This window comes from Emydura macquarii, unplaced genomic scaffold, assembly GCF_026122565.2.
Source record: "Emydura macquarii macquarii isolate MOO-44397 ecotype Brisbane River unplaced genomic scaffold, CSIRO-AGI_Emac_v2 contig_1253, whole genome shotgun sequence".
NCBI lineage: Eukaryota > Metazoa > Chordata > Testudines > Chelidae > Emydura > Emydura macquarii.
Window position 1 is genome coordinate 16,829,579 of NW_027131390.1, and position 16,273 is coordinate 16,845,851.

Here is a 16,273-nt window from a genome sequence, read left to right on the forward strand (position 1 = left end):
CTATTTGCAAGATACGCTTGTTCTTAAAATAGCTGCAGGGGGTGAGGTTTTCAACTTGTCATTGCATAATTCACAGAGAGAGGTTTTTAATGACTTTACCCATCCCCCCTCTCGCTGCCGTGTACTGGATGTGAATTCCAATCCAAACCTCCACCCCCAACTACTACACAACAGCTTATATTGCAGCCATATAGAAATGGAGTCATAAAATAAAGAACATCATCTAACCGATATCTGCCTAGCTGCCTGGGTCTCCAGGCCAGTGGTGTTGGAAGGAGTCAGTTTCGCTAGTTAGTAGGCACCATAGTGAGGAAGAATAGTCCAGTGGTTAGGCTACAAACCAGAGATTTGGGAGACACTTGGACAAGTCATTTAGGCCCAAATCCTAAAGGTATTTAGAAGCCCAGCTCCAACCGATTTCAGCTATGTCAGTGACAGCAAAACGTCCGTCTTTGAGAGTATGTTCCTGATCTGTACTTTCCTACCGTGCAGGGGCACGGCTGTGTTGTGAGGATAACTACATTAAAGATTGTGAAGCGCTCAGATACTACAATGGCTGGAGGAGGAAGGGGAGGAAATAGATGATATTGCCCACCCCCATGATTCTATGGGCCAGAGGATGTTGTTCCAAAAGCAGCACCCCATAGCTAGCGTTGCCAACATTGTATTTTTTTTAAAAAGGGACTGTTTTCTTAGCACCCCTGCCCCACACCGCCTCCCAAAATAATTATTAAACAATAAATAATAATGCCAGGCAGTACTCACCTGCATTCGCCAGGGGTATTTCGTGCTGCTTTTTGCAGCAACTCCTGATCTTGTTGTACACAGATGAAAAAACAAGGGACGTCCCTTGTAATATAGGGACTGTTGGCAGCCCTACAGCCCCTACCCTCTTGGTTAGCCACTATAAAATACGTACATCTTACACTGCTGACATTCCTACTGGACTTACAAGCATACACAGCAAGGCTTGGCGACCTCTCCTGAGTGCGTTGGAGGGCTCAGTACACAGTCATGTGATGAGAAACATCACCCGTCTAATGCTTGCGAACGAGTGGTCCTAAAAATATATGACTACCATTTGAGAACCTGGCCAGCATTGCTCTATAGGCTGGGCAGCATTATGCAAAGAAAGCAAGTACTTCAGACAGAAAAATGCTACAGGTCAGTAGATTCCAGTACAGCTCACGCACCCTTGACTTGATCAGGTTGCAGCAGTGCTCTTTACTTTTACATTCTTTAGACTCCCCGAGCTAGGCTTGCTGACACTGGCATGTAAAGCCTCATTCACTCCCCCACCCAGTACAACACCATGAAGCGGCAGACCTGAAAGCTTATTTTGGGAGGTGCTGGGGTACCCACAACTCCAGCTGAAACCGACTGGAGTGGAGGATGCTCAGCACTTCCTAGGAATTAGCATCAGGCTTGAAATCCTTTTTCTAAACTGTTTGTTTCCAGGAGATTTTGACTGGAGTAAGCTCATCAGAATAGACAGTGAAGATAATCCAGGAGCTTCTCCTTTCTGCTAAGCCTCTACTCACATGGCCCCTTCCTTATTTTAACTGCAGGCGTATTATTTGATTTTCACTTACAGTGACTATGTAGCCACACTTTTCCAGCTGGAGTGGGCGCAGGGCTAAAAACATTCAGCATAGCTGCAAGTGGAGAGTCCTGGCACGTCAGTAGTTCTAAAATTAAAGGGCCATCAAACTGAAATCCAATCTGTTTTACAAGAGTTAAGAATAGTTTCATTCACTCTGCCTCTGAGTGCCCCAGCTGATTTTTGAGGTTTTACAATAACTTTGAACACTTACTTACAATAACTTTTAACACCCTGGTGCTGTGTGGAAGACCCAGAAAAACAAAAGAGAAAGCGTATTAACTGTCCATGCAGGGAAAGCAGTCAAAACGCTTATACACTAAGTGCTGTCAAATGCACACAGGAAACATGCTGAAAATAATGGAGAAAGATAAAGATATTTCTTTGCTGATCTGTCAATTTTAGTCATCATAGCTGTTACTAAGTACCTTGCAGGTTAGAAAGTTTCAGAGAGAAGTGTGACTTTTTAAAAGTAAATGATGTTCTTTAAGAACAGATATCCACAGCTAGTGTGTTTTGCTGTCTACAAGCATATCTTATTTTTACAGCAGTGAATCACAAAGGCAGTTTTCATCTTAATAAAAGCATGCACTAAGTTGCTTTTCAGTTCTGCAGCCTAACTTATCTCTGAGAGGCCTTCTTATGTGGATGTCTCTTCAAAGAGAGGAGCCTGATTTATTGGAAATGCATTTACTTCATTATACATCCAGTTCTGTACACAGAATTCATAAACACAGGCCTCCACACAAAAGCCAACACAAAAACAGAGAACATTTTTAGTCATATATATTTTGTATTTGTTCTGCAATTGTGCATGACTATGGATAAGAGCTCTCTCTCTCCTTCCAACTGGATACACAGAACAGAGATTTAGGATAATGTCCCCCGGTCTCAGAAATCTCCATTGCACACTCCATTAAGCTTTTTGAGATGACCTCCCTGTACTTCCCTTTCTGGCTGGTGAAGGGGGCTTTTTTTGGTAGGGATAGATATGTGAATAGCATCTGGGCAGGTCTGCAGAACTTTTAAGGAGTTGGGCTAATGGAACTAGACGGCCAGTGCATCCAGATTTTAAGGAGTTTAATCATTTTTTACAGCCCAAGTCAAGATCTTGGGTTTGTTGTTTCATCCCTCCCTCCTGTTTTTAGTTATGCTTATGTAGCCTGCTAGATATTTTGTGCCAAAACATTTCCTTTCCTCCTTTAACTACTCCTATTTAAAAAACAAACAAAGAAATAAACAATCTCACAAGCAAAATAAAAACCCAGCTATTGAATTGAGATCAAACATACTTTTTGGTATTTTAGTAAAACTACATCTCTTCCTGGTAACAAGCACTTCAAGAACTCACTTCACAATGGCTAGACCAGCAAACTAGTTTTACAGCCAGAAGCTTTAAATTACTACTAGCTCTGAACTATTTTTCCGAAAGATTCATCATGTAAGAAGGTTCCAGGAAACAAGGAGAAGAATTTTCTACTGCTTTGTCTGTTTCTATTTGGTCAGATTTAAGGGCTTTAAAAAGTTATGGCTTTTCAAGTCTGTACTAAAAGCCCAGCTGTGAAATTTCCACTTTGCTCAGAACCATTTGGAGAAAAACATCTTCATAGGTTTTCATATGAAGTGTCAAGTTATATTCCATGGGCTGGTAGCTAAACTGACCTGAAGCATTAGCCTCTCTCTTGTCAGGCAGTAAGTCACTCTGTTAGCATGGAAAACTGAAAAGAAAAGAAGTGCTTAACTATTAGATAGCCTGGTCCTTTATTAAGCATTTAAAGGTTTCTTGAGCCAAACTAGCTTTTAGGTCAGTTGAAGAAATGTTCTACGGGAAAGACACACAAGAGTGTAAAGTTGTATAACCAAATAAACCGATAGTTTTTAGTTGCACAGTTATGGCAGCCCTCTTGCTGTGTGTCTACCAAAGGGATACCTACAGTATCTTGCCTTATACCGTCTAGTGAGACTATTTGTCCTTTACTGTATATATTCAGACCAACTGGGGAAATGCAGGAGTGGGATGGTGCTGACCAGACATCATCAGAGATCCAGTACCAGGCCAGAGTTAATCATATGAGACTGGCCATTAGCAAGGGAAACTGCAACAACTATTAGCAGATGGTGTCAGGGGTCCAGGGAAGTTTCCATATTTGCAACCAGACTTAATTTGTAAGGTGAAGAAAGACATGAGCACATGCATTTATCTGGCACTGTAAGGTACCAAAGGTAGCAACAGCTCTGCCACAGCTACATTATGATGTTCTAACTAGGCTTCTCTTTGTGATCACACTATGATTGAAGGTACGATTTCAAAAGGAATTATTTGGGGGAAGATCTATGGCCTGTCTTATACAGGAGGTCAGAAGATGTGATCAATGGTCCTTTCTGGCCCTGAAATTCATGAATCTATTAATTTGCCCCTACACAGCCTATGGACTGGGATCTGGGAGAGTGGAGTCTTGTGTTACAAAGAACAGTATAGCTCAGAAGGGTAACTGAAGCTTCAGGGATCAAGTCCATCCTTGATATGACTTCATGTGCTTCACGGAAGTTCTGCAAGAATGAATTGGTTCCTATAACTTGTTTTATGGTTTATACTCATGGGATACAACCTGTCTGAATATTTCTTTAAATGAACATAGCAGGAAGAGTTTTTCAGTGGTGGATGAAGCAATCCTTAAGGGCTAGATTGTGACATGTATTACAAGTATTATTATTGTGCTCCTACACACGCTACCCTAACAGGGGTACAGGTCTGTAGCAATAAACAGGGATGCTTGCCTGCTCACACCCGCCCTGGCCCCGGTGGGCCAGGCTGTATTCCACCTTGGTTCAATGGCCCACCAGAGATATTAGCTGGCGGCGCCTTCATGGAGCTGTGAGTATGGGCGTGTACCTGGTGTGGTTCACCCCTCATCCTGATACCTGTCCTTTTTGCAGTGTGATAGAGATCCTGGCACACATATATCTGGAGTGCGCCAGGTTGCAGTCCCTATTCCATCTCCACCAGAACCTCCTCCTGAGGTTCTGGTGGCACTTCTCCCCACACCTTCTGATCTACACACACCCTGTCCATGGCCTCACAAAGTTGCAGGTCCTCCTTGTTAACCTCCTCCTCGCCTTGGCCAAGGTGGCCATCTACAACACCAGGGGGAGGATGTTGGCTGAGGAGGTGCTCTGCAACGGTGGGGCCTATTTCCAGTCCTCCATCCGATCACGTATCCAGGCAGAGTTCCTCTGGGCCACATCTGCTGACTCCTTAGCTACTTTTGAGGAGCAGTGGGCGCTGTCCATCATTCTCTGCTCGGTGTCCCCTTCAAGTTCTCTCCGTTTAGCCCTTTGACCTTCACACCTGCTCCTGTTTTCTCATTTGTTGTCCCCTCAAATTAGTTGAGTCCCGGGCCCACTAGTTCCTCCCCTTAGGCTGGGGGAATCCAAAGAGTACACTCTCCCTGGAGCAAATGGACAAGGAGTAGCTGGGGAACTGGTGGAGCCTTGGCTCCATGCCACTACTGTTACTGGGGGGTGGGGAGTAGTATACTTCTGGAACGGGCCAGCAGTAAATGAATCTCTAGGCTCAAAGTGAAAGTGGGGGAGGAAATTTGAATCACAGGTGTGCCAGGGAAGCACAATCCTTCCCAGGGCTACTCCTGGGGAGATGGAGTTTAGACACAACCTGCTGGCCAGGCAGCGTCTGAAGTCACAAGCTAGCCATAGACAAAGTTTACAAACATTTTGAGCTCCTTCTAGATGAAACATGCTATATACATGCAGGGGACTACAAAAGTGGCCTTAGGCTTCACCTGTGCAACCTTATTATCTCTGGATTATATCATCAGCCACAAATTTGTAAACTCACTTAATGCTGATGAGGTTACTCAAGTTGTTGAGGGCATGAACTGAAGACAATAGGGTTCCTCAGGGGCAGCTAAGGTCCTGGTGATTATGCACAAGGTGGAAAGAATCCAGCTGGACTCCCAGAGCCCAAACTAAGTTTACAGGGCTGGCAATTAGAAAACAAAAATTTGAATTTGCAAACCAAGTAAACGCAACACAGGCCCAGAAATAGTTGGCAACCATGGAACTCCATGGTGCCATTTTTTTCCGAGTCACAGCCACTTTATGTCATTACAATACATGTACCTAGTGAAACACTTCTAGGTTTGCTCAGCCTATTCCCCCTCTGTTGCCTTGTATAGGAAAAATTGATCATCACATAGATGCCTGGAAAATTTATGTTAACTGCTTTTCCCTCCATGTGGGAAGCAATAGAAGAAGGAAGAAGGGATGGATTCAGCAGAAGAGCTGGCTCAGAAGTCTAACATTTCATCAAAAGTCAGATACATTTTAGAAAAAGGATGGTGCTTGAATCAAAGCTACATTTGGGGAGTGGAAAGTACCAGCATATTTTCTGCTGTTCATGTACTCATGCTCACACCAGGAATCCACTTACCATTGTATCCCTTCTAAGGGCTATGTCTTCACTGACGGTGGCGAATTTGCCGCCGTCAGATTGACTTCTCTGGATCGACTGAGCGGTCACTGAAGACCCGTTCAGTCGATCCAGAAATCGACGTATTAAGACCACCTTCTCAAGTGGCGTAGCGCTGCGTCAACAGGAACGCAGTTCCCGTCGGCGCAGTGCAGTGAAGACGGCGTGCAGAAGAGAAGCACAGAAGTCAACGGGAGTTATGCAAGTTTTTTGCGTAGTTTGCGTAACTTCGGTCGACTGCCGCCAAATCTCCAAGATAAGTGTAGACAAGCCCTAAGGTAAATGTGCTGCATCTGTTCTCAGGTATAGAGTTCCTTTCTAAAAGGAATAAGTATACCTACATTCATATGTTTCGTGTATGCACTGGTGATCTTTTATCTATTATAAAGCTATATAAGAATGTACACATAGTAGTAAATATTATAGACATATACATTTGCCCAAGTTTGAGTCTTAAGGAGATTATACAAGCTCAAGCTCAGAAAGAAGGAGTGCAGCATGCTTTCGCTCTGCTAAGGGAAAAAGAAAGCTATGATACTTTGCATTTTTGCCTCCAGTTGCTTTCTCTGACGGGGTGTAGTTCCACACCACCCCCAATTTGGTGCTCTGCACATTATGCAGAACTTAGCTCTAGTAAACGAGTCCTAACGACTCCTTCTTTAAATAGATCAGCATAGTAATTCCCTTTTTACAGATGGGAAAATTGAGGCATGAAGGTCCAGATACTCAAAAGTACCTTGGCACCTAAGTCTCATCAGTGCTTTTGAAAATCCCATTAGCACCTACTTGAATCTTTAGGTATCTAAATATCTTTGAGGATCTGGGCCAAAGTGGCTAAGGGCCAGATTTCCAAAAGGTATTTAAGTGCCTAATAGAATCTTCAAATAGAAGTTAGGCACCTAGGTATTTTTGAAAATCCCACTTAGCACCTCGCTCAATTTTTCGGTACCTAAATACTTTTAAAAAACCGACCCTAAGTGATTTACCCAATGGTCATAAAACCAGTTTGTTATGATTCAAATTAATTTCAGAAGCAGCATGTCTGAATGATGATATATTTGTTAACACTAATGCAAGCCAGGATAGGCTTAATAACATGCTGTACAAACTGGAGAAGATATGCCAATAGAAATGTTTGCGGAATCTTTCTAGACATGTTCTCTGCTTGAAACTAAAGCAGACAACATTTGTCTTCACAATTCCTAAAATCTCTTATTCCTGCTCTCACGTTCTATTCTGTTTTAACTATGACCATGATAATTGATGAATGAAAGTGAGTCCATGAATATCAGGTAATCTTGTTAAATTATTCTGAATGCTTACTTGTCCATGATGCTAAACACATACTTCTTGCTAGATATTTATACTATAGACATCTCTTTTAAAGAAAGATTTAAAATGCTCACTTGAGACTTGCAATAGAAAAGTCCCCAACAAGAACTGACAGTATCTTTAAGAAATCAAAGAAAGTGCAATGCCATACCCCCTGGGAAACAGTAAGATCGTAATCACATTGTTTATCAGTATTGACTGCTCTTATTTTTTGTGTCTTTTTGGTAGTCACACCTGTAGAACAAAGAGACTCCATGTAACGTTAGAATGGTTATCTCAAAAGAAGTGACGGGGTAGTCATGCTTTTACAATAAATCATTTACAAAAACCTGAATCAGAGTTCAGTATCAAGCCCAGCCATGCTTACCTAAAGTATGTATGTTAGTTTGTTCTAACAACTACAGCATTTTCTTACTGTGAATATCGAAGTGCTATCAAAGTGGCGATCATCATCACTATAAAGAGAGTTTTGTTTCTGGTAACAAATCCACTAAACACATTTTAGCATTATTTACATTGGCACTTACCTGGCTTATATAGTCTCTGCTCCTGAGCTGTCAGGCAAACAAAATCTTCAAAATCAATACTGCAAACAAAGCGTCCCTGGCTTCTTAACCTGAAAATTCTTTGGACTGTACCAAGATCTGATCATCAGAGGGGAAGCTCAGAGTAACTTCAGAAATTTGTGTCCTCCGGTCTAACTTCTGCTTGCAATAAGTGGTTATGAGTCATACGGGAAAATATGACTAGAAAGAACAAGGGTGCTCTCTCTTGTTTATTCCATGGTAAACTCTGATAATTGGCTTTATGGCTACAACACTGATGCAATTTTTAAAGAGAGGAAGAAAAGGGAAGGGAGGTTTGTGAGATTTTAGACATTCTGTTGTGATAAACAGAACAGATTCTATCATAGCATAAAATCTGTATTTCTTATTAGTTTGCAGAATATTCCTCAGCTAAATAGGGGTATGTCCGTGTTTTGTTTCAGCTTATCCCTTCAATGCTTCTCTGCCAGAATGCACCGTTATACAAAGAAGGTTAAAGCAGAACATGGAGGAGGTTTCACTGAGCCCTAGTTTTTATTGCATCTCCTGAGCAGCAGAACACAGCAGGCAAAGCCCAGGCGAGAGGCAAAAGTAGCTTTTTGCCACCTCTATGCCCTCTGCATTTTGGGTGCCTGCCCAAACCTCAGAGGCTGCCCTAAGTTATGGTGGCCATGCATGGTCATCTATGAGCCACCAGTTGACCATAGCACTCTGTTCTGGCTACAACCCCTCAGATGCCCCAGCATACACCTAAATTGGGTGTGGCAAATGGCCATTATGTTGGTCCAAAAGCATCCATCAGCGCAGGGGTATCCATTAAAGGGGCTGGAATGTGGGCCAGAATCAGGGCCATTGGGAGGCAGATTTGCTTAGTGGTCTGTGTAGGACTGGGAGACAGGAACTCTTGACCTCCGAATCCTGGCTCTGCCACTTGGGCAAGTCACCTAAGCAAAAATAAAAAGCCTGATTGGCAGGTCCACCCTTTATTAAATAGCAAACCCAGGCTTACCTCATGGTAAGAGCCTGTTTCTTTAACTATGCATGTGCTAGGCAGGGCTCAGGGATGCAGTTTTCCATATCAAAATCATGCACAAGCCCAAGGAAATTAACTGTTTTGTGAGCTGATAAAGTTCACAGCTTAGATAGATGTGTGTTCTTACAGTAGCCACCTTTGATTAAACACAGAGCTACATAAAATGTTTTGTTTTATCAGTACTATATTTTACTTTGAAAAATGAAAGAAGAGACAATTTTTACAGGCCTTCAGATGACTTGCAGATAAAAAGCTAGAAAAACAATATCCCTAAATGTAAGGTCTAGTTACTCAGAGTTTCTTAAATTCATGAACTAAGATTCCATATTAAATCTCTATTGACCATCTCTATACTGCAGCTCAGATCAGCAAAACACAGTTAAGCATGAGATTAAATGTCCAGCTAAATCAGGGGCTAAAAGGGCAACTCCACAGCTTTAACCGAATCCTATTCTAACATTGTAAAATCTGTGCTAGATTCTTTGGGTGGACTCTCTTCTCTTTAGTTGATCCAAAATCCTGAACAGGAATTTCTAGGCTCTTCCTGTGTTGTTCCTGGATGTTATACCTGGAAATGAGTGTGCTAGTAACAACTAAATGGGATTCATGGCAGGCTCACCATATTCTGCCAACACCTCTTAAATTCTCTAATCTGTATGTTGTAGCCACCCTACATAAATCATTTATAAATGGCGGATGTAGTTTATAGAAATAGGGTGGTAGCCCTTTAAATAGTTTATGAGCCCTCTAGTGGTGCTCATAGAGTTCTGCATATTAGAAATCACTAGAACCCAACCAGAGCAGCCGTGAGTATATATATATATATAGGCCTATTGTGTTGTATATGTTCAGTAACCATGGCGATTTGGACTCCACTGTGCCTGTGTGGCTCCTTCATATTATGTCTGTTGTGTAACGAACAAAAGACATAATACTGGAGTCCGCAGAGAGTGATGAGAAGATCTGGTGGAGGTCTGTGCTACATTATAACACATCTAGCCTGTGTGAAACCTCACCTGAAGAATTTGCAGTGAGAATATTTTAATATTGGTATTTTATATTAAGGTGTCACCCAAGAGCTGTGTGTGTTTTAATACTCACCCGTGTTTTCACACTGCTTTGGGAAAAGACATTCACTTGCACTCTTGAAGGAAACACAACTCTCTGCAAAAGACAAAGGAACTTGACTGCCTTTGTAGTGATCAAGGGCATGGAGAGGGCATTCATTCTTCCCCCCCCCGGGGGGGGGCAAACAACAAAGGATTCGAATTGGCACTACACTGGGCAATATGGGTTACACCAGTGTTCAGGAGACAGCACCCCCAGAACGTGGAGCTGCAGTGCTGCAATCATTTCTAGCAGCCCGTAGCCTTGCTGTTGTACACACTATAAGGAACATTCTGACACCATTTTCTAGGACTTACATTCATTGGGAAGTGAAATTAAAACAGGAGATATCCCAGTGGCTCTGATTTCCTTGCTGTAGGAAACTGGAATCAGTACAACCACAGGCATCCAGCAATGGATAAAAGGAGGCAACAAGATCAATTGGATTGTCTGACAAGGGATTATATGGTATCACAGAGCACAGCCCTGGTCCTATAGCAGAGCCGCTAGAGTAATTTCTAAGTGGACTTCGCAAAGTGCTATAATGCTATTATATCAGATAGAAAAGAGACGAGCAGGGCAAAGCCTTCAACTTCCAAACTAAACAGCTTCAATCTGACGTGAGACAGGGTTGAGAAAAAAATCTTGGAACATATCAGGACTCTTATCCCCCGAACATTTTGGAGGATTATGTTGGAAGTCATTTCTCGTTTGACTCTGGTCACCTTACTAACCACAGACACTTGGACATACTCTACAGTGGCCTATGTTCACTGTGGTGGCCAGTTTAGATTTTGTTTGTAATGCCTTTCGACAGGGACGTTTTCTGTTGGTTGCCAGGGTCTATTCCCTCTCACCAGGCAGGGAAGTTAGTTAGGAGACTCTTCTGGAGGATGAGTGTACATCCGCTTTACAGCCTCGTCCTGCTAGCCTTTCTCAAGTGAGTAAACTAATTGACTGCGGTGTTTAGCAGGATTAGAGCCTGAACTACAGGGGACGGCGCTTTTCAATGAAAGGAATATTCAGAGATAATATTTTTGTTTTCCATTTTCTGTAAGTGAGTTTGTTCTAACATGCAATTACCATGTACAAATGACTGTACTTCAGATGTGGTAGATGAGAGTATAAATCCTTTTACAAGCTGCTTATGAACCAGAGTATGAACAATTTTGATCTCGGAAACAATGCCCCATTCCTTGTTATCATTTGAGAGAGAACTAAACAGGCCTATTAATGTCACGTGTCACCGTAAGTTCAAACAAGTTACCTAGAGGGTGGGATATCCAAAGCTCTCGGCATTGGCCTATCTCTGCTCCCATTGGAGCCAGTGGTTGACCGTTGTGGGAGCAGGGGTAGGCCAACGTTGAGCTTTTTTTGAAACTTCCGTTCAGACTAGGTCCTTGATGAAGGAAACACTTCAGAATCTGACTAAGTCCATCTCTATTCAGAAGAGCATTTAAGCATATACTTAACTTTAAACATTTGCTTTAGTCATTGACTTTATGTGGATTTAATCATGGTCTTAAATGCTCTCCTGAATAGCGATGCTTTCCTGAATTGGTGTCTACATTAGCCCTGCCTTAACATGAATTATTAATCTTAGTGAGCAGAAATTACACTGGCCATTAGAGTTCAGATGGGCTCTAACCCGCAGCAAACTCATCTGAACGTCCTGAGCTTCACAGGCTGAGCTTGGGAGAAATCCCATAAGACGACTCATTCCCGCAGAGGGGAACAGACCTAGCAGCAGGTTTGTATAAGTTTGTGTAGTGTCTGATTCTGACTTGGCTGCTGCCTTTTGGAAGTGTTAATACACGACACATATCTGCAAAATCAGAATGTGATAGGGTCAGGCCCAAAGACCGTTCAAGCCCATGGGAGTTTTTCCATGCACTTCGATGGTTTGGGCCAGGCCCCGAGTACACTGCTGCAGTGTAATATTGATTATCCACAGAAAGAAGAGTTGTTTTTCTCCCCCCACCCACAAGAAAAGTCAAGACTGTTTTTTCATGGAAGTTATTGTGTCAGCACGCAGGCTGCTAAGCCAGCCAGTTGGCAGGATCTTTCACAAGTCTTCTTCTTTACTTTTGGTCCCATTCCTTATTGCTCTACATAAATATTTCATACCATTGACTTCAGCAGAGCTAGGTGTGTGAGTAAGGTGTTGAGGCTTTTCTCTATTAATTTATTTACCAGGCCCCAACAGCATTCTTGGCACATTGCAGACAAATGCCTAATGCTGTCAGTTTCTCACTTTCCGCCAGCACACCATACATCAATTATTAACAAATTGCCCCATGCAAATAAATTAATAAAACATGAGGTTGTTTCCAGCTGGGATTCTCCTAAAGGCTGCATGTTTATTTTAGTTTTTCTAATTTAAGCAGTTTTGTATGGAGAAGGAGCCAAGAGGCAGCATTTGGATCCCAGTCCAGATCCATGTAAGGTTTCGCTTTGGGTTCACAATTTGGGTTTGAGGCCGAATCAAGATTAGGGTTTGGATTCAAGGGCACCAATCTCTTACATTCTCTTCTTGAGAGATTTTGGCCATGTCTCAACTGGACCTTGAAAACAGTCCCCTTCCTGCTTTTTGTTTGATTCAGAACCCAAAGTGAAGGATGGGTTGGATTCAAGGATGGAAATCTGAAATCTTTCCCCACTGAAATCTGGGTTTGATCTCTCTTTAGTTTTTGTCAGCTCTGTAGGGATGAAATCACCACATATTGTAGGAGTAAATAGGGAGAAGGCAATGCATGCAAAGATTTCAGATTCATAAGGTTGATTCTACCCTTGGATTCACATGTTCAACTCCCAGTGACTTCAGTGGGCCTTGTCTGCAGGGAGATTTTTGGGTGGTCCCTGCATAAGTGTATCTGAGGGCAGACGTTATCTTGAAGACATTATTTAAACACATTCTCTGGAAAGAATGCTAAACACTGTGAAATAGACGTAAAGGGCCTGGTCCTGTTTCCACTGCAATGAAAGGGATTTTAATGGGAGCAGGAGCAGGCCAAAGCAGCATAGCAAGGTCCCCCAAACCAGTGGGTGACAGGGATGGAATTCAGGCAGTGGCTGTGAACGGGGAGAATAGTGGCAGTTGGGGAGATGGCTGGGGATGAGGATGAGGCTTTTTGAGAATGGGCTGGTCTGATGTGGGACGGAGGCAGAAGAGAGGGAGAGGAATGGGGGCCTCCAAAGCAACCGCAGCTCCAGGGAAAGCACCCATACTTCATCGGACAGGCCAGCAGCCAGAGCAGAGGGCAGTGTCACTTTACAAAATGGCCATGATTAAAAAGTTCATCTGGAGCAAAGGAAGGTTACAGTCACCACTGCTGTTTCCTTTACGCCCCCAACAACATCATTGCACGTACTCTGCACCTACCTCCTTCTCACTCATTGAGTGTCAAGATCAGCCACTTCCTCGAGGACTACGATACCAGTCCTTGGCCAGACAGCGAGGTACAAAAAAGCACTGAAAGTTACATGCTCACTTCCTCTTACTCCTCACAGGGCTGAAGTCATCACCTCCATTATATGCACCGGCACTGCTTACCCAAGTTATGAGAAGCCAGGGGTCCCTCCAGAACTCAGCTCCCCTGTGGTAGCATGATATTGCACAAAACCTGGGACTGCACATAATTAGCATACCAATTATTGACTGAAAACTAAATTATTGGCCTCAAATCGCAGAGGGGGAGAGCAAAGGGACCTTTCATTCAGCTTTGCACTCCCATATCCTCAAGTTGTCCAGGGACCGCTGTGTAAATGATAACAGCCTTACTAAAGTTAGAGCGTCCCTAAGGCTGCTTTAACTTTTGCTTGGGCCACCCAGAGTCCCCAGGAGCCAAGGGCAACTGAGAATAGGCAGAGCCCACTGCCTCCCCACACCTTGGATGGCCATTCCCTACCCCGAAGTGCCCCCTCTACTGCGGGCTGTGAGAGGAGCTTGTGTATAGCTGCTCCACCAGTTCTGTGCTGGCAAGGGAGTCCCTTCTGCAACAAAAGGGTCTGTGCAGTACAACTGGATCTAGTAGATTCATGGTAAAGATCACCTGAATTTTACATTTGAAAAAATAAGAAATCTGATTCTTTTGAAAGGCAAAATTCTTCTTTTGGATCCACATGCCAGAATTTACCTAGTAGCATAAAAGGAGAGAGCAGAATATTGAAGCCAAAAGGGAAATAGAATTTGGCCCACATAATTCAGAGTAGAAATGGGGCTGTCATCGCTCACTAGATGGCAGTGTTGTTTAACGTTAGCCTGCTTGGCCATCTGTGCCTTCCTGCCGGTTAATCCACGCTTGACTAATGTGTGGATTTCTCATGCAAGTTTGCCATGTGCTTGCACAAAATGCTAAGCTTTGCAGACGCCGCACCCTCCCACGAATTTCTTATCCTTTCCTCTGCCAAACTGGGTAACGGAATGATGCAGTCGAGTCGGCTGATCGTGCTGGTTTGCCTGACTTTGGCAGCTGCTGTGGCAAGACCTATGCGTGTTGGAACGGATTATTCATATAGTGCGTAGGAGCCCGAGCCATGGACCTGAACCCCACCGTGCTACAGTACAGATTGCGAGGAGCTCAGACAAGTGCCCAAGATAGTGCATACAATTCTGAGGCAAAGATTTCCTAACAGACATAAGAAAAGCAGCAAATGCTATTCTTTGCCACATGTCAGTCACGCTGAAAAACACTCATGAAGAAACCCAGCCCAGAGGAGCTTAAAGGGCAAACTAGGTTCTTTCCCTTTGAATTGTCATTTGTATGCTGAATGTTGTGTAAACATGAAATATTAAAAGAACAGCCTGTGGCACTTTTGTTTCACAGTGGAACTCAGCTAAAGCTGTTCCCATCTCCAAGTCATGAGAAAAACTCTCAGCTGAATTGCTTCCTGCCTTAGCCTGAGCAGCCGGAGGCCTCTAAAACTTAGCTGCTTCTAAATGAGCTTAAATCAAAGCATCAGCAAGAGCTTCAAGTGGCATTTCCTCACTTAGGGATATTTGAAGGGTGTGATGTTTCGGAAATGTCTTCCATCATCATCCAGCCAAATACTCCACCCTTACAGCGTGCAAGTCAGAAAGCGAAGGGAATCCCAGAGATCAGCCTGGTTCAGGCGCATATGCAAGAGGAATAAAAGGCCCAGGCATCATGTTTTACGTTTCCTAGTTATTATGACACTTGCATTGGTGGCACTTTCAGAAGCCAGCAGCTTACAGCTGGTTTTGAGTCATTAATGGTTTCACGTTGGCTATTTTTGCCATATAAGGACTTTTTAAAACAGAGGAGCAAACATGTTAGTGAAACACTTATCATCCATTGGGTGGGCTGCCTCTAAGCCATTAAACACATGGCTCTTTCTTTTAGAAGATCCATGCATGCTGCTGATTATGGAAGATATCTGCTATTTATTAGGCCCATTTACACAGATCGTAGCCTTCAGTACAGAGCTCTTGGGAACCATTCATTATTATGGGAAAGCTGCTTACAATGATATTGAATTTAAAATGGAGCAAACCTATATACTAGAGTAGCCATATAAGAAGACTCTGAGCCTGATAATCTGAAATGGGCCCAGCTCTGCCTTGACTGCAAGTTAACATCCTGCTTTGACTATTTATTGTTATGGAGGACACGAGGTTTAGAAGGGCATTGACTTTTTCTAGTTGCCAGTAGATTTATTTAATTACCTGTAGCCATGATGGTATCATGGTATATGCCAATATTTAAATACAAGAGTTTAACTAAGGTTGTTAGTTAACCTGTACATTTATAGGGCAAGATCCTATCCTGTGTGGTGCTATTTAAGTCTCCAAAAAAAAAAAAAATCCCTGGAGCAAGTACTGACTGATATGAGCATGTGGCTAGCTCCGCTTCTGGGTAGTACCCATGCTAGACAGAGGAACAGATGCCTTTTTGGAACTACAGTAAAATGCACCTGGAACTGCACCCCCCTCCATCCTTCTCTGAGCCATCTTGTGGTGTGCTGGGAAGATAGTTCCCAGACCGTTACTGCCTCCAGGATCGCCTGACTCTGGCACTGGCTGTGTGGCCTTGGGAAAAATGCTTAATTGCCATGTGCTTTAGTTTCCCTGTCTGTAAAATGGGGATAATTCTTACTCCCATGGGTATTGGTAGGATTAATGAGTTACTGGTTGTACAGTGCTTTGA

The 16,273-nt window shown here is 43.1% G+C and overlaps 1 protein-coding gene across 3 annotated transcripts in view; it reads right to left on the reverse strand.

The window, feature by feature from the left end:
• The window catches only part of CAPN6 (calpain 6), an 84,318-nt gene extending 76,306 nt beyond the window's left edge, over window positions 1-8,012 (reverse strand). For all 3 annotated transcript variants that reach the window (XM_067548236.1, XM_067548237.1, XM_067548238.1), the window contains exon 1: window positions 7,949-8,012. The gene's annotated coding sequence lies outside the window, so the exon portion shown is untranslated. The remainder of the gene's footprint in view (window positions 1-7,948) is intronic.
• Window positions 8,013-16,273: the final 8,261 nt, after the last annotated feature.